The following is a 20,459-nucleotide window of genomic DNA, read 5'->3' as shown; positions in this document are numbered from 1 at the left end:
TAGTACTCCAGATGAATTGACTCCATCGGAGAGAAATTGAATAGATAAAACTGAGTAAACTGAAATAATTTTCTTTTATCATAAGCAAAAAATGAATTTGATGGATCAAGACAAGTCATATATAACAACAACTCTGTGTTCACCTCATTAAAGTGATTGTTCAACTCTTAAAGCTGCAAATCTATTACTCATAAAATGTTACAATAATAGTGAAGATTTATCCTTTCTTCAATATTTTGTCGTCATCTCCCAAGAATTAGGGGGGGGGGGGTTGAATCTCGCTTTTAAAAAACTATTTGAAAACTCGAGTACGTAACGGAAACACAAAATAAAAAGAATATAACAAAAAGTAAAGACATGTTTGTTTTTACTTAGTTTATAGTCCTGCGACTACTACTCCAAGGCCATGATTCTTTGGATCATATAGATTAGGCAATCCACTAAAATCTCTTCAAAAAACCTTCGGACAGAGAAGTCGAATATAGGAATGAGGAAAGTATAACACTTGTAGTAATTTAAAGATTGTAGCTCGAGGTCGGGATCCCTCTTACTGTAGCGGTTTGCCATAACAAAGTGCAAGCACAACAATAGCAGAGAGACAACATAGTAGAATTAACTCGGAAGCTCACAGAGAAGTGGTGAAGTGATCGGTGGTCGAACCCTCTTTTTAAACTGTATTAGGGGTGCCTCGGTTCATATAGGGCACCACCATCAACTCTGATTCGATCCTTAGAGTACAGTGTTTATCCTCTTGGAGGCGTCTCAAATTGTCTGAGGGTGCCTCCAACGCTTTAGCCTAAGGCCCCTCTAGTAACCCGAGGCGCCTCTAGCGCTGAACTTTTATCCTCGTAGCTTATCTGCTATGGGGTGTCTCCAACCATCCGAGACACCTCCAGTCGCTTACTCAGGGCGTCCCAATCAATCAAAACACCTCGAGCACTATTCATTTGAACTTTAATTTTGCTCTAAGCTCCTGCAAAATATGTTCCTCCAAATTAGAAAAAAAATATCTACAAAATAAAATTAGCACAGATAATAAAATTATAAATTAGATCATGTCTAACACGACCAAGATCTAATCTTTAGTCTCAACTTAGATTTTCAAAATGGATCTAAGTTGGACTAGTACCTATAATCTCACTAGGACTCGTCCTCACTAGAATTCTCTCCTCTAGTTGCTTACCTGACTTACCTGTCAAATATCTGGTTCTCCATATTTGTATAAACTTTTTCTGGTCAGCGTAGTGTCTAATCAACTTGATCGACCAAAACATACCTACAATATTGAATTAGCACAATAGATATAAAATAATAAGGTAAAGTAGTGTTAGTAGCTTTCAAGAATCGTGAAGGGCACTGGAATTCCGTTCTGTTTCAATTTCCCTGTACAAAAAAAAAATTGTACAAGAACAGAACTCTTCTTATAAACCCGCATGTTCGATCAAAGATGTGTTCGATCAATCAAGCAAGTTCTTGAATGATCAAAGTACACCTTGATCGAAATACAAGATCGCTGGCTTCTTATATTGGTATTCAAAATCGATACGCAAAATCGATACAAAGAAAAACGAAACTAGATACGCTGTGGAATTAAAAAACTAGTTGTACATTTTCTTTGTAGCTAAAGACCTCTTGATCTTCTATCGTATTCCTCTCCTCTTCTTGGACGTCGTGTGGACGACGATCTACCAAGAACAAAACCACCCTCCTTCTCTTCTCTTCCAAAACTGTTGGCCACAAAAAGGAGTCTCTAGGATGGAGTATCTTCTAATCTTTTTCTTCTTCTTCCTCTCCTTCCTCTTCTTCCTTGCGTTCCTCTTCTTCCTTTTCTTCAAGTCGCCGGCCACCAAGAAGAAGAAGTGTCATCGACCCTAGCTAGGAGAGGAAAGGGGGTGGCCCTTGCAAGGTGAGAAAGGAGAGGCCCTTGGTGGAGGTGGTGTCGACCCTAGGTGGGGTTGAAGGTGGCGCCGACCACAAGGAGAAGAAGAGGTGGATGTGGCGTCTGCCCTAGGTGGAAGAGGGGTGCCGGCCACAAGGAGAGAAGAAGATTGTGGAGAATTAGAAAGTTAGGTTTTAGGGGCCACATCCTACTCCTTTTTATAGACTTGCCGTCAGTTGCAAGGAAAGAAAAATTAACAAAATTTTGTTTAGAAAAAAATCTAAACAAACTATGTTAAACAAAACCAAGTTAAGTTAAGTTAAATTAAATCAAGTTAAGTTAAACCAAACCAAGTTAAGTTAAACCAAATCAAGTTAAACCAAACCCGGTTATGGATGGGTGGATGCGAGACTTTATATATATAGGCTACAATAGAGACCTAGAGGAGGAATTGGTTTGGTCTCCTGATGGGCTTGGGTTTCCCGTATTCGCCCCGAACACCCAACTCAAGTCCATCAATAATAACTCATACCACTAAAGAATTATTATTGAACTACCACACCAATCCCATATTATAATATGGGCTCCTTCTTATTATGAGTATGTTAATCTTCCCGTGTTTAAGATATCATATGTCCGTTAATTAAATGAGTTACTGACAACTCAGTTAATTAACATCTGAGTCCAAGAGTAGTACCACTCAACTTTATTATCATGGCAGACTAAGTCCACCTACAAGATTTACATGATAATCCTTATCAACTCCTCAAGAGAACATCATCAACCTAAATAATTAGGACATAGTTTCCTTCTATAATCAACAATGCACCATATAAACAGTATTATTTCCCAACTCATCGGGTCTATTGATTTGACGAATAAATCTCACCCATTGATAAGTTAAAGAAATAAATACTAAGTATACGTGTTTGTTATTATATAGAGATTAAGAGGGCGTACATCCATAATAACAGAGATTCTGTTCTTTTATGTAGTCAGTATAAATCGAACAAACTCAGACGGTCCTGCTTAATATACACACAGTGTACTAGTGTAATTTTATAGTCAAGACAGACTAATACCAAATGACATTACAACCGTTTCAATGGTTTGTCTCAATCCATCTTGCTTGTGAGCTACTATTTATAATTTATAAGAAACTGATAACATGATCTTCTGAGTGGCACCACACACCATGTTATCTACAATATAAATTAAATGGACAACTGTATTGACATATATATAAATATAAAATGTAGACATTTGACCAAAGTGATTCTCATTTCAAAATATTTCAAAACAGATGTTCATACAAAAGTTAGGCTTATAGTATACATCCCAACACTTCGCTGGTCCGATCGACTTCACACGGTTAACCGAAAGTCATTCGATCACACATGCTTGAAGTTCACTTTTCCAAGACTTCTCATTACCTATGATTGTCTTCCCCTAGGGTTTTCCACTTCCTAACTTCACTTACTAGGACTTTCACCACCTAGATTCACTCACTAGGATCTAGCTTCATTCACTAAGACTATCACTATCTAATTTCACTCACCAGTGCTTCCATCGTCTAGCTTCACTCACTATGATTTTCACTGTCTGGCTTCACTCACCAAGACTATAGGGGATCGGTGGCTAGCTAGAAGGGGGTTGGATAGCTAGCTCACCCCCAATTCACTTTCTTCTCTACACGGTTAGTTTGCGCAAGCAGAAATGAAACTAAAACAATAAAAGCAATAAGTAAGAACATAAACGCTAACATGATTCATTTACGTGGTTCGGAGATTGCTTGCTCCTACTCCAAGTGTGCCTTTGAGGTGGGCGCACCCTTGATCCTTCGGTGGATCAGTTCCTGACAATCTTTGGCTAGAGCTTGCTCCTTCTTAGTGGAGCAAATCTCTCACAAAAGATCTCTTCCTCTTTACAAGATGAAGTTTAGGTTTGGGAGGAAGAGAGTAGACTTTGGAAGCTTTGAGCAATGACTAAGGAGTTGTTTAACAAGTATCAGTTCCTCCTTCATGCCCCAAAGCTACCTATAAATAAGAGGAGAGAGTTGATCATCATATCAACTCATCTCAGCACCAGTCGACTGGTGTAACTGTTGGACACACCCAACGACTGCTTGGCAGAATTAGGGTTTCTGCCAATGGTCACTTACCAGTCGACTGGTCGCTGCTGGCTGAGCGAACAGAATGCTTCTGTTCGCTCTCAGTCGACTACATAGTCGACTGGACCAGTCGACTGCAACTTCCATCAATCGACTAGTCTCGGTTACACACTCACACTTATCCTCTCCGGAGTCATCTTTGAAGCCCTCTTCCTCGGCCGTTGTCCCTCATATGCACCCAAGCCCACGACTCCTCTCTGTGTCATCCTCCATGTTGCCTTGAAGTCTGATTCCTTCGGCTTCACTCCGTGGCTCCTCGTCCGGCGGTCCCTCGGATGTCTTCCACACCATCCTTCACTGACTCAAGGATCCGAGCCCTTGGACGAGCTTCCCAAACTTGGTCGCACCAAGTTCATCATGTGTTTCACCAAGTCCTGCATTACTTATGTTGGTTGCTACACCCGGATTCCGTTTTGTTTCCCATGTACAAAAATTTGTACAAGCACAGAACTTAACCTAATTACCCATGTGCTCTACTAAAGTTAAATATGGATTGCAAATGATGCTTAACATTATTAATCCAAGTTGTTCTTTAGAAGTTAAATTTGGATTGAAAATAATACTTAACATTTTTACTCCAAGTTTAACTGATGTGATCTTCCTAAGTTAAACTATATTACAGAAGTTGATTAAATATCTATTTCAAAGATTGGCTTCCAGGTTAAACATGACGAGACACTAGGCCTTCTTTGTTATGAGATCATCCACCACTTCCTAGACAAAGCCTTTTAAAGAAATTGGATATTTAACTTCTTACAGTAACCTTAGGTTTAACTACAAAGACCACAATAGAAACACAAGATCGAAACGCAAAATCGAAATACAAAATCGATAGCACGAAATTGAAACATAAAATCGCTAGTCTCTTGTGTTGGTGTTTCAGAATCCATGCAAAGAAAACTAACTAATTAATTCGAAGCGGAGACCATTAATTAGTTATACATTTCTTTGTAGCTAAAGACCTCTTGATCTTCTGTTGTATTCCTCTCCTCTTCCTGGACGTTGTGTGGACAACGATCTACCAAGATGAAATCCACTCGAACCACTTCTTCTCCTCCAAGACTCTCGAGCCACCAAGGGATGCCAAAATAGAAAATTTCCTTTTTCTTCTTCTCCTCCAAGCAACCGACCACCAAGTGTTTCTCCTCTTCTTCTTCTTCTTCTTCTTCTTCTTCCTCTCCAAACAACCGGCCTCAAGGATTTTCCAATCCTTGATGCCGCCGATCCTAAGGAAGCAAAAGAGGAGACAAGAAGAAAGGTGTCGCCTACCTTAAAGGAAGAAAACAAAGGGAAGGAGTAAGGGTCGACCACAAGGAAGACAGGAGAGGAGGCAAGGCTTAGGTTGTATATCCTCATAAGGCACCCTCTCCCTCTCTTTTATAATCCTTTGTCATGGCAAAAAAGGAAAGGTTTAAACATAATTAAAACTTCCTTATTTGTGGCCTCCCATTAAAAAAAAAATTTTAACAACAATTAAAATCTTTCTTTTCTAAATTTCCTATTGTACATGGCAACAAAAGAAAAGTTTTAAAATTAATCTCTCTCTTTTAAATCATGTAGACATCTACAAAAAAGGAAAGATTAATCAAAACTTCTCTTTTCAATCATGGTTACAAAAAAAAAGTTTTACCAAAAATTAAAATCTCTCTTTTAAGGAAATATTTTAAAATTTAAAACTCTCTTTTAAAACCATGTGGATGGCTATAAAAGGAAAGATTAAAATCTCTCTTTTAAATTCCCTTAGTAAATGGTTATAAAAGGAAAGTTTTAAACAAAATTAAAATCTTTCTTTTAATCATTATAGATAACTACAAAAAAGGAAAGATTTTAACAAAAATAAAATCTCTCTTTTAACCATTGTAGATAACTACAAATAAGGAAATATTTTAACAAAATTTTATTTTTAATCAAAAGCTTCCTTTTCCTTTTACTTTGGCCAGCCCCATGCTTGGTCACCAAGCATGGCTTGGCCGGCCCCTACTTGGGCTCAATGAAGGGCTTGGCCAGCCACATCTTGAACACCAAGATGTGCTTGGTCGACCACAACATGAACTAGAAGATGGGCATAGGGTGGATACAAGGCTTTATAGAGGCTACAACAGGGACCGAGAGGAGAAATTGGTTTTGGTCTCCCGATGAGCTTGAGCTTCCTGTGTTCGCCCCAAACACCCAACTCAAGTTCACCAATAATAACTCATACCACTAAAGAGTTATTATTGAACTACCGCATCAATCCCAAATTACATTATGGACTCCTTCTTATCATGAGTGCATTAATCTCCCTGTGTTTAAGATATCGAATGTTCACTAATTAAATGAGTTACTAACAACTCACTTAATTAATATCTAGCTCCAAGAGTAGTACCACTCAACTTTATTGTCATGTCGGACTAAGTCCACCTACAGAGTTTACATGACAATCCTTATGAGTTCCTCAAGGGGACATCATCAACCTAGATTACTAGGACACAGTTTCCTTCTATAATCAATAACACACCATATAAATAATATCATTTCCCAACTTATCGGACCTATTGATTTAACGAACTAAATCTCACCCATTGATAAATTAAAGAAATAAATATTAAGTCTGTGTGCTTGTTATTATATCGGGATTAAGAGTATGTGCATCCATAATAACAGAGATTTTGTTCTTTTATGCAGTCAGTACAAAAAAAACAAGCTCAAATGGTCTTGCTCAATACACACATAGTGTACTAGTGTAACTTTATAGTCAAGATAAACTAATACTAAATTACACTACAATCATTCCAATGGTTTGTCCCAATCCATCTTGGTTGTGAGTTACTATTTATAATTTATAAGGAACTGATAACATGATTTTCTGTGTGGCACCACATACCATGTTATCTACAATATAAATTAAATGGATAACTGCATTTAACATAAATGCAGACATTTGACCAATGCGATTCTTATGTTTATACAAAAAACTAGACTTTTAGTATACATCCCAACAATCTCCCACTTATACTAGAAGACTATGCTGTCATACATTTGATTCTCATCCTCTCAACATGTCGATCAAAACCTCTCGCCGGAAGGGCCTTAGTGAAAGGATATGCCAGGTTATCTTCTGATGCAATCTTGGCGTCAACAACCTCTCCTCGTATTAGGTGGTACTTGCGCTCTATGTGTTTACTTGCCTTATGGACTCATGGTTCCATCGAGTTTGCTACTGCACCACTATTATCACAATAAATTGTAATAATTTTGGGCAAACTAGGAATCACATCTAAATCCATTATGAAGTTTCTAAGCCATACAACTTCTATGGCTGCCTCAAAGGCTGTTACATACTCAGCTTCCATGGTAGAGTCTAAAACGCATTTCTTCTTAACACTCCTCCATTGTTATGACTCCACCTCCTAAAGTAAACACAAAACCCCGAGTCAACTTACTATTGTCCCATTCAGTCTGAATCCGTGTAACTCACAGGGAGCAAATTATCTACCTGGTAAACCAACATATAATCTCTAGTCTTTCTCAGGTACTTTAATATATGTTTTATGACAGTCCAATGTCCCTGTCATAGATTACTTTGATATCTGCTAACCATGCTCACGGCAAAACAGATATCCGATCTCGTACATAGTATTGTATACACTAGGCTTCCTACAGCCGAGGCATAAGGAACTGCCTTCATGTCCTCTGTCTCTTTTGATGTCTGAGGAGACATCTCTTTAGATAAGGGTACTGCATACCGAAAGGGTAAGAAACCTTTCTTGAAATTTTGCACGTTAAAACGAGCAAGGATAGTATTGATGTATGAAGTTTGGGATAAGGACAATATCCTTTTCTTGCGATCCATTATTACTTTGATCCCAAGAATATGTCTACATTCTCCCAAGGCCTTCATATCAAAACACTTGGACAACCATACCCTTACGTCTGACAATCACTTTTTCATTGTTGTCAATGAACAAAATGTCATCTACGTATAGTACAAGAAATATCACCACATTTCCGTCATGCTTCTTGTATACACAAGACCCATCCGGTCACTGAACAAATCCATAAAACTGGATCACTTCATTAAACTGGATGTTCCAAGATCTCTTGCTTCATCATATGTCTAGGGATCAGGTTCATGTTCACCAGGAATCAAGTCCAAAGACTCTCCCAAAAACAACCCTCCCACTACGATGAGACATTACTTGTAATTGTGCATCATTTGTGACATGTGTTGCAGTTTCTTGTGGTATCTCATCTTGTACCGTTGGTACTAAAGTAGACATGTCTTCTCTAATTTCATCAAAAATAATTTTACTCATGGGCTTGTGGTTTATTACATAGTCCTCTTCTAAAAATCGGGCATTGGTGCTAACAATGACCTTCTAATTTTTTTAGGACTATAAAATAATCCTTCTTTCGTTCCTTTAGGATAACCCACAAACAGGCGAACTTCTGTACGTGATTCCAACTTATCAGTGTCTCCCTTCAGCACATGTGGTGGACTACCTCAGATCCGAATATGTTTCAGACTAGGCTTACGCCCATTCCACAATTCTATGACAGTAAAGGGTGTTGACTTAGAAGGTACCAAGTTCAGAATGTATACTGCCGTTTCCAGAGCATATCCCTAAAACGAATTTTGTTGTATCGTGGGAGTTATTGGATTTAAAGTATACAAATTGTCAGTCAATGTACTAGAACAGATAACTACTCTATTTTCTTTACCAAAAGAAACAGAATGTTCATCCATAATTTTAGAAACTGAAAACAAATTTTTTTCTAAAACTTAGTACATAAAGATAATTTCTCAAAATCAATATTTTATTTCTATCTAAAGATAGATAAACATCTCCCACTGCAATAGCCGCCACTTTCGTAGCATTGCCCATGTAGACGGTAATCTCCTCTTCATGTAGTTCTTGAGTTTCCTGAAACCTATGCAATGAATTACAGACATGATCAGTGGCTCCCGTATCTACACACCAGGTACCGGTAGATAACATCACTAAACATGTTTTAACTACTAGAGAATAAAATATACCTTTATTGTTCTCCTTTCTAAGAGGGCAGTCCACCTTCCAATGTCCAGATTGCTTTCATGTGAAGCACTTGCCCTTCGGCTTCTTCACACCTGCTTTCGATCCAGTCCCTAGAGATCGATTCACTTTCTTTGCTTGTTTTTTTCTTCTTCATGCCTTTCGGTTTAGAAGGAGAAACACTCTCAGCAATGTGAATTTGAGAACTTTGACGAAATAGCCTTTCTACTGCTTGAAGTTCTGTCAGAAGTTCCACTAACGAATATGTCCTTTTGTTCATATTGTAGTTCAGGCGGAACTGCTCAAAACTTTTAGGCAGTGTTTGGAGAATGATATCGACCTGGGTTTCCCCATCGATTTTAGCTCCAAGAATTTCTATCTCATTTAAATGAGCCATCATCTTGAGGATATGATCCTTCACGGATGTCCCCTCAGTCATGGTGGTCGTCATCAAGTTTCTCATAGCCTCCTGCATAGCAGCCCGATTCTGGTGTCTGAAGAGTTCCTTGATATTGCACATCATGTCATAAGCAGTAGGCATGACCTGATGCTGATGTTGCAGCACATTTAACATAGAAGCTAAAATGTAACACCACTACATCGCATCTGCCCTGACTCATTTCTTATGACACTCAATCTCCTCTTCACTAGAATCACTATTAGACCAGCTTGGACAGATCTCAAAAAGTACGAACTTATAGCTTTTAACAGTTAAGACAATGCCCAAGTTTCATTTTCAATCAATGTAATTGGGACCAGTAAGTTTGTTCTCTTTCAATATAACAGCAAGGGGATTGAAGGTCATCCTAAGAATCACAAAACATTTGGTCAAAGACTTTAGAATTTAAAATAATATTGATTCCTCAAACCATATCATTTAAATTCACCAACACCTCAAACACCGTGAATTTTGTATGTCACGTTAGTGTGGACGTATACAAAATCAAACATTCGTAAGAGGAGGGTTTTACCCATTAATTATCTTGTTAACCTAACTTTATGACAAATAAAATTACCTCAAATATCGTGAATTTTGTATACCACGTTAGTGTAGACGTATACAAATTCAAACATTTATAAGAGGGGATTTTACCCATTAATTTTATTATCTTGTCAACCTAACTTTATGATAAATTAATAGTTGATTTTTCTTCGGTCACACAAATAATAATAGTGACTCCGATGGGGAGGATACTATTAAATATGCCTAAGTGTATACCATTACTTGATACTTAGTCCATTAAATAGGATTATGCCCCTTCAATTGGAGAAGATCACACGCTCCTAAATAATTTCCTATAACCATCCAGTAAGGAAATTTGATCTAGTGATCCGCAAACAAATTCATCCGTTGTGGAGGAAGGCACTCAGAGCCAACACACAAGTTTGAATGCATCACTTACAAACCAGTAATGGAGACCGTGGAATTTAAATAAAATTCCTCTCCCACTTAGTTATTTAGAGACGAGAAATTTTAACATGCACACAAGCACACAAACACAAGCACACACAACACAAAAGGCAATAAATAAGAAAAATAATTTTTTAACTATTATGGCCTCATCCAATGTTGTCCTCCGTATGCCACCAACCCTAGCCACCACCAAAGGGTTTACGTCGTCGCGTCCATCATGCTTCCTTTTCCGTTGCGCCTTCGGTGCTCAATTAGTACCTCGCCTCGGAAGGATACGATTGGTGTTAGCCATTTTCATGTCACTTGGCACATCAAATTAATTAAGATTGAAACACATTAAAATTAAAACAAGCGTTGTAGCAACGAGTCCCAAGTCGTATTTTTTCCAAGGTTAACTAGTAAATGTGTGTGAATTCTAGAATTGATTCAAATCAAATTGTTTTATCCACAAAATAGGTTCAGCCATCTCTAGAATAGAATTTAAACAAGGTTGACTTCCTCAAAACATCATCATCTTCATTTCATCAAATTAGCACCAATCTATCATCAATGACTCAAATTCTTCAACTAGTAAACCATCCAATCTTACATTTGATCATTAACATATTATTCAAGTAACAATCGAAATCTCAAGTAAGAATTTATCATTAAAGTTTCACTGCAACCATCACAATTCCAATTCAGAGAACAAAATTAACAAGTAACAAGTATACTTAAGATTTCAAACAGCCTTGTAAAGCCAAAGTATCATCCAAACCTCATTCTCACTAGATACAACCATTTGATTCAAATGCTTTCTTGCATTACCTTGAACAGAGAAGCATAATCAGCATCTCAAGTTAAGTATCCATAATTTCAACATGTTAACAACCACAACAAAATCCAATGAATCAAATAAGAGTTTCCGAAATTCATTAATTGAAACTACCTCTAACTTATTGAAACCTAACAAAGAATTCCAAGTAAAATTCAAATCAAATTAGAAATCAGGATAGGAATGTTAAACAAGTTAGAATAGAACTGGGGTTTGCTAAACAGTAAATCAACAAAATCAGAACATGAAAGAAACAAAATGCAGAAATAATAAATTGCAGAATTTGAATCTAAACCATCTCTACTCAAATCTACTCTTCTAATGAGTCTTTCCTTGCCGTCACACAAGGAACATGAATGAAGAAGCTCTCAAACACTTAACTCAGTTCAGAATTCTCCAGCACCGAAGAAAATCTTCCCGGAAAAGCTGGTGAAGAATGAGTCTGCCAAGCTCGAAATTCTGCAGATTTGAAGTATGAAGTCTCTGAATCGATGCTCTCCGATGGAGAGCGAGCCACTGTCACCAAGGAATTCCTCCGATGATGGCTGACTCAGAGGAAACTCACGGACAGATCTGAGCTCCGGAGAGATGTTCGCCGGTGCGTGCAGTTGATCAAGACTTGGAAGCCAACGGATGGAAGCTCTAACGCAAACAAGACTCACTGAGAAGTGGATCTGGAAGAGGATGGTGGTCGGAATCCACTGGAAAACTCGCGGGACGCGGCGCTGTGCGCGGAGGAGTCGACAACGAAGAAAGGTACTGTAGCTTCTCATGTAAATCAGATCTGGATCTGATCGGACGGCTGAGATTGATTCCGGGCTAAATCAACGGTGAAATGTCATCCAAAATCCGATCCGAAGGTACTGATGTTGATCTAGGGTCTGGATCTACCCTCCCGTAGGTCGGATCGATCAGATCATGACTAGATGGCCCAGATCTGCACAGTCTTCAATGAACGACCCAGATTAATTAAGCTGGATCAATGGCTGGATGAACTCAGATCTGGATCAAAACTTCTGGATCTTCATCAATAGCTTAGATCTGCTCCCCATTAAGTTGGATCGGCCAGATCTTCAACGGATGATCCAGATCTGTCCTATTCTTGATGAACGACGCATAATGCTCCAAAGCTTGATCTTCTTGTTTGAACTCCGATTCGAGCCCAATTTCGGTCCAAATAGATCCAAATCTAAGATCCTTTGATGCCTACAAAATAAGAATCAAATATTAACATCAAATAATACCAAAAATAAGATAATTTGCAATTAGGTCCAAAAATACATATTATGCACAAAATGTGATGTAACCATGATTTACCTATAAAATCAACCTCAAAACCATGCATAAATGAATCAAAATAATGCAGTAAAATCATGGTTATCAAATCCCCCACACTTAGTCTTGAACGTCCCGTGAAAGTAAAGAAAACTAAAAATCATCTCCATAGAAAATTCTCTAGCAATACCTAAAAGATAGTAAAAAGAATTTAACTAAGATCATCTAAAGATCACTAACAATCATGAATACAATTCAAACAATAATCAGTAGGTATGGTAGTTTCAATCCAAATGAATAATTAAGCAAGATGCAATCTCACAAGGGATTTACCTATTCTAGCCCTCACACTAAAAAAAAAATGCATATTAGTGGAGTTCAACTCAATGCAACTCACAACATTTCACTACCATAAGCTTGCTTATTTTCTAATTCTCCACCACTATACACATAGCATACATGAATCAAAAGGATTTTATCAACAAGAATTAAAATGCAAGCAAGAAGAACAATTAAAGTAGATGAAATGGCAAAAGAAAAGAATTCAATGAAGAGAGTAAGAAGATAAGAGTATTGGAGGAATATACTTGATGAGTTGACCATTTTGATGTGAAAAGAGATGAATACCATATGTTTTAACCAATTCAAAGTATCAAGCTAACCTCCCCTTCAATTTGATGGCAAACAAAGAATCTTGATACTCTATCTTCCATTTGATACTCTCTTGAATGTGCCAATTTTCTAAATTTTTCTGTTTTTCACTGTTTTTTTCCACTTAATTTCCAGCATTTGGAAGCTCAAAAATAATCTCAAATCAAGAAGAATAATTCCCTCCCCCACACTTGAAGTATTGGCCGTCTCGGGCAATAAAAAAAAAACACAACGTATATCCAATGTCTTGATATTCCTCTAGCCACTCTTTTTCCATTTCCCTGCAAAATTTATTTTCTGTTCTGTGTCTGTTTCTGTAAATGGCAGAGACAATAAGAATGTGCATCTCTAATGCATTGGAAAATGTCAATCAATAACAAATAGCAGCTTTAAAAATTCAAATTCAAGCATTCACTTTGTTTATATCACCTCTGAAATCATAGCACATTAATTATTGAATCAAGATGGCTTTAATATCCTTCATTTCAGATTCATATTAGCAAGAAGGCTTGGCTCTAATTAGCAAATCACCATTTGGCACAAAACTGATATGCATTTAAATCGAAATTCATTTTCAATTGAGGTACACTTAAAGCAATGCATTTTTGAAATCTGAAATCCAATGCTAACTGAGCTTCAGTTTCAGAAGTGGTAAATCCAAAAGAACGTGCCTTAAACCTTGAAGTATTAAGCTTAGTAAAGGATTAAATTCAACACTAGAATGAATGGAGCATCAATTCAAAATATACTAATCAGAAATGAATCATCAGAAACAAGCCTGGTTTTTGAATTTTTTTGTTGCTGTCAATAGATTGAAGTAAATCAGGGATTTGACACTTGAGCAGGAATTACAAAGACTAAGCTCCACAATAATGAACAACAGATCAGCATCTTGGCCTATGTATCACTTTTCTTTTTTTTCCTTTCTTTCTCTGTTCTGCATTTCCAATTCCAGCATCTCTTCCAAATTTGGCACAAAACTACCTCACTAACTTTCTAATTTTTCAGCACTTCCTTGATTGAAACACCATTTGTTTCTGAGGGTAACAAAGTTCTAATTGAGTTTCTCAATGAATTAAGAGCCACTTCAAAAAGTTTGGTACAAGAGATGAGTTACTCTTCTCTGTTTTTTTACAGCTGTTGCAGATTCTTGCTCTCTGTTTCTGTCATTAACAGATTCAATAAAGATGTGTCCACTGATACTTTTTCTCTTCTGTAGCATAAGTCTGAAACTCCACTTCGAAATTTACAACAAGAAAGACAATTGCTTCCAAAAGAACAAAAGTAATCACATTACTTATCTGTAATCTGCATGAATCAACATGTACTACAATTCACTAGCACAGTTCAGTAAATATAGCTCCACAATAATGAACTTGAAGTGCTTTGATTAGTTAAGCAAAAGCAAATGACAATAAGATTTCAAATGCTTCACATAAAAATACATACAAAGTTCATTAGCCCTGCAGTGCACTTAACGATTTTGAATCAAACATATCTGATAAAACTGCACTCACAGGACAAGCAAAAGTAATCCAATAGAATTCAGAAATTAGAACATTCCCTAGCCATAACAATGTATTCCAGCAGCCACACCAGGTTCAACACAAATCATTGGATCCAGTCAAACATTTTCAACATCATATTCATCAAGACTGAATTCTGATTTCCGAAATTCAACTTCTTCCCAAATTCTGGTTCTGCTGATTGTACACTTCTGCATTTAAATCTTTGTGCTCTGATTTCTTCATACAAATCTTTGCACGTGATTTCAGAAACTAATTACACAACTAGCAAATGTAATGTAGCTGGCTAAATCAGAATTTTCAACAATCTGCAGATCCTGTCAGCTTAAGAAACTGATATAATTTTAAGATTTAAAGCAATGACAAACTCTTCACAAATGCAACAAATCAGTACCAAAGTCACAAAATTCCAGCTCCTTAAACCTCACTGCTTTGAGAATCAATTGCTGACATTTTCTTCCACTTTACCTAGCAAATGATGCAATGCTTAAGTGTTTTGAATTCCTATCCTTCTGGATCCAGACCATTTGATTCAAATCTCCAACTTCCATATTACTGCAGCCTTTCAATTCCTACTTCATCACTCTCGAAATTCTTATTCTTCTAGAAATCCAAGCAATGAGAACACATTTTTCCATTTGTTTATGGCTCTACTGCACCTTTAAATTGCTCTACACTGAATTTGAATTAAGCAGTGCTTAATTGATATAACATTGATACTCTGCTGGATCCTGCTCACTACATTTTGATTCATTTAGATTTCTTAAATTGTTCTGCTTCATTGTCCAATATTAGAAATGATGGTTGTGTTTCATTGTCCAATACTAGATTTCTCTTAAAATTTGTTGCAACTTAGGATTAAATCCTTCTATTCCAATATCTTTGCAAAAACTCTACACAACACAATGCTCCAAAACTTAACAGCCAATAGGCTGATTTCTGCATAATGCAGAAATCTGTTTCTGATCTTGCCATTACTCACTCCAAGCTTCAATAATTAATTCCCATAGATCACCATTTGCCATTGGGCATACAACTCATTTGCTTAAGTTTCTCAATGATTTGAGAATTTAATGCAGAAATTGGCACACAATTGGCACTCTATTGGAGTTGCATATCTCGATTCAAAGTGAGCTCGGAAAGGAAGGAAAACTTCATCTTATTTCAGCTTCATAACAACAATCACAAGGTTAAATTGAGACTCATTTCCTGCCCTTTCTCTATTTCTGCTTAATCAACTTCAACACGTATTGATATTATCGTCTTCCCAGTAACAATTTTAGAAAAACAGCAAAAACATAGCACTACTTGACAAACAGCAAAACCACTTCTAGAATCACAGCATATAAATCTAAGAATTCAAATTCAGCAACACAATTCAGCTCATACTCGAAAACTTTCCAAGTTGGAACTTCTACAAAAGTTTGGCAAAGCAATCATATTCTAAGAAGTAGTACATAATTATAGTATTTCACAGTTTCAGAAATCCTTAAAAGCACTACTGTCAACAACATTTCAGCTTCAAGAATTTGGCTCTAAAGTTGCCACAAGAGCTTCACTTAATTTCCCATTGGTTTCAACACTGATGACAAGGGTTTGATACAAACTTGATACATCTCTAAAGCCGAATTTTGTTTCCAGCTGCTGCCCTTCTGCTTTGTGAATATAACTTCCATCAATAGCTCTAAAAATCTGCTTCTTCATTGCCTTAGCACCTGTTTCTCACTCAGCTGAAATGTTCCATCTTTGCAGCTATTCAAATGAATCTTGGTAAAAGCTGATGAGGCCAACATTCCATCAACACTTCATCTAAGCTTCTTCCTTACTTGACCTCATTTCTGAATTCTTGATACTCCCCACATAAGCAACCTTTCCCCCTCACTCAAACCTTTACCCATCTCTTGATCAAATTAATTCATCAAGCAACTAATCCAAAACTCTAAACGAAATAGAACAAGCAAAGATGATTGAGAGTTTGAATGCTAGATTAAATGAAAATGTTTAAAGAAAATTGTAGGGAAAGAAATGGGAAATTAGGATGGCACAAGAATGACAAACCCCTTCATCTCCATGCATACATATGCTATTGTGACCTTGAAAAGAAACTAAGCAAGTTCTAGAGTTTAATTTGCTATGAGTGCATGTCACAAAAAGATAAAATAGTGTTTAGGCTTAAAGTGGACCTCACTAGGTATTTTTATTGCAATCAAGCTCAATTGATCACATTGGAATCCACCACCAAATTAACTAATATCATGCAAGAAAAGCATCCAATCATGCCACATGACCTAAAATTGTTGATCAAATTTAAGAAGCTTTTACCATCTTAAAGATATTACTTAGAAAATTCCCATGGAGACTTTTATTCAAAATGAAAATGCTATGTAGTAACAAAATGCAAATTATGAAAGCAAAGTGTGAAAGTAAAATGCAAAATGCAAAGTATGTAACTAAAGAAATGTATAAAAGAGTTTATTAACAAAGCATGAATTAAAATGCAAGATAAAGCAAAATTAGAACCAACTCCCCTTTAATTCCGGCGGTCGAAGAAGATTTAGTAACAAAATCCACACCGGGAATGGAGTACTTTTAGTTGCAATCAATTTCTTTTTATTCTTCATTTTTCCTTTCAAAGCTTTTTCTGGAGGACGGAGACGATTCAGTTCAAGCATCCACTCCGGAAGCTTATATTCTCCTACAACATCAATAAAAAGAAACCCCTCCCACACGTATGTGGGGTAAAAAGATAGGAGAATATTAGTGTGGATAGGAAATATGTCAAGAAATGAATCACAACTAATAAAATCAACAAATGGTACCTCTATTGAATTTTCCGAAAAATCACAAGAAAGACTCATCTTGTCAAGTTGATAGGTACCTGGAGTGGTGATTGTTACCTCCTTTTCATCAATAAATGGCTCAAGCTCTGGTTCTGATGAATGTTCATCCTCATGTAGTGATTCTTGGGTGCTTGGTTCCATAGCACAAGTCCCTACACTTACATCTTCAATTCTTGGTGGTTCTTGAGGTAATGCTTCCAGTAAGCATTCCCCTACACTTAAATCATCTTCAAAAACATGTTCAGAACCTGAATCACTAACAACATCATCAACAACAATATCAGTAGGATCAGAAATTTGCATAATGACATAATCATCACAAAAAATATTAGAAAAATCATGTGAAGTAATGGGAGTAGGGTCAGGCCTGACAGAATCACTACTTTCCATCTCTTCACTGGCACGTTGTATTTGTAACTGATGAATGGATGATGCAATTTGATCTATCTGACTCTTTATGTTCTGAATCCTTGAAAATTGTTGCTCTTGATGTTCACTCATTTGTTGCATAATCTCCTTGAGTTTCCATGTTGACTCATCCATTCGAGGTTCGTTTTGTTGAAAAGAATATGGTTCAAATGATGTTGAAACTTCTTGAAATCCATATGAACTCTGGAAAGCTGGATATGACTCAATGAATAGTCCTTGTGCACTTTCATACCTGAAACATGAATTATCTACCCAATTAGCATTAAAACCATTTGAAAATGACTCATACCTATTTTGTTGATCCAAATTTGGGTAAATTTGATTCTCAGGCTGAAAACACTGATAACTCTCCATTCCACCTCCAAAATTCTGAAAATATGGATCCATGCTAAAGAAATCTCCTGTTCTCCACTACAACACTAGAAATCAATATTAGAAGACTCAAAAGCATAAAGTTTCAAACACATAAAAATATGAACAGTAAAAGCACTTAATAATTCAAGAACAACCCAACATGAAAATACAAAAGAGAAATAAGCAATCAAGTCAATCAACATGCTAACAAATAAAATCAATCAATGATCAATCTAAAATCAACACACACTACTAGTTAGTTTCCCCGGCAACGGCGCCAAAATTTGGTGTTAGCCATTTTCATGTCACTTGGCACATCAAATTAATTAAGATTGAAATTCATTAAAATTAAAACAAGCGTTGTAGCAACGAGTCCCAAGTCGTATTTTTTCCAAGGTTAACTAGTAAATGTGTGTGAATTCTAGAATTGATTCAAATCAAATTGTTTTATCCACAAAATAGGTTCAGCCATCTCTAGAATAGAATTTAAACAAGGTTGACTTCCTCAAAACATCATCATCTTCATTTCATCAAATTAGCACCAATCTATCATCAATGACTCAAATTCTTCAACTAGTAAACCATCCAATCTCACATTTGATCATTAACATATTATTCAAGTAACAATCGAAATCTCAAGTAAGAATTTATCATTAAAATTTCACTGCAACCATCACAATTCCAATTCAGAGAACAAAATTAACAAGTAACAAGTATACTTAAGATTTCAAACAGCCTTGTAAAGCCAAAGTATCATCCAAACCTCATTCTCACTAGATACAGCCATTTGATTCAAATGCTTTCTTGCATTACCTTGAACAGAGAAGCATAATCAACATCTCAAGTTAAGTATCCACAATTTCAACATGTTAACAACCACAACAAAATCCAATGAATCAAATAAGAGTTTCCGAAATTCATTAATTGAAACTACCTCTAACTTATTGAAACCTAACAAAGAATTCCAAGTAAAATTCAAATCAAATTAGAAATCAGGATAGGAATGTTAAACAAGTTAGAATAGAACTGGGGTTTGCTAAACAGTAAATCAACAAAATCAGAACATGAAAGAAACAAAATGCAGAAATAATAAATTGCAGAATTTGAATCTAAACCATCTCTACTCAAATCTACTCTTCTAATGAGTCTTTCCTTGTCGTCACACAAGGAACATGAATGAAGAAGCTCTCAAACACTTAACTCAGTTCAGAATTCTCCAGCACCGAAGAAAATCTTCCCGGAAAAGCTGGTGAAGAATGAGTCTGCCAAGCTCGAAATTCTGCAGATCTGAAGTATGAAGTCTCTGAATCGATGCTCTCCGATGGAGAGCGAGCCACTGTCACCAAGGAATTCCTCCGATGATGGCTGACTCAGAGGAAACTCATGGACAGATCTGAGCTCCAGAGAGATGTTCGCCGGTGCGTGCAGTTGATCAAGACTTGGAAGCCAACGAATGGAAGCTCCAACGCAAACAAGACTCACTGAGAAGTGGATCTGGAAGAGGATGGTGGTCGGAATCCACTGGAAAACTCGCGGGACGCGGCGCTGTGCGCGGAGGAGTCGACGACGAAGAAAGGTACTGTAGCTTCTCATGTAAATCAGATCTGGATCTGATCGGACGGCTGAGATTGATTCCGGGCTAAATCAACGGTGAAATGTCATCCAAAATCCGATCCGAAGGTACTGATGTTGATCTAGGGTCTGGATCTACCCTCCCGTAGGTCGGATCGATCAGATCATGACTGGATGGCCCAGATCTGCACAGTCTTCAATGAACGGCCCAAATTAATTAAGCTGGATCAATGGCTGGATGAACTCAGATCTGGATCAAAACTTCTGGATCTTCATCAATAGCTTAGATCTGCTCCCCATTAAGTTGGATCGGCCAGATCTTCAACGGATGATCCAGATCTGTCCTATTCTTGATGAACGGCGCATAATGCTCCAAAGCTTGATCTTCTTGTTTGAACTCCGATTCGAGCCCAATTTCGGTCCAAATAGATCCAAATCTAAGATCCTTTGATGCCTACAAAATAAGAATCAAATATTAACATCAAATAATACCAAAAATAAGATAATTTGCAATTAGGTCCAA

This window comes from Zingiber officinale, chromosome 3B (assembly GCF_018446385.1).
Source record: "Zingiber officinale cultivar Zhangliang chromosome 3B, Zo_v1.1, whole genome shotgun sequence".
In the NCBI taxonomy this organism is placed as follows: Eukaryota; Viridiplantae; Streptophyta; class Magnoliopsida; order Zingiberales; family Zingiberaceae; genus Zingiber; species Zingiber officinale.
Note: the sequence above shows the minus strand (reverse complement) of the source record.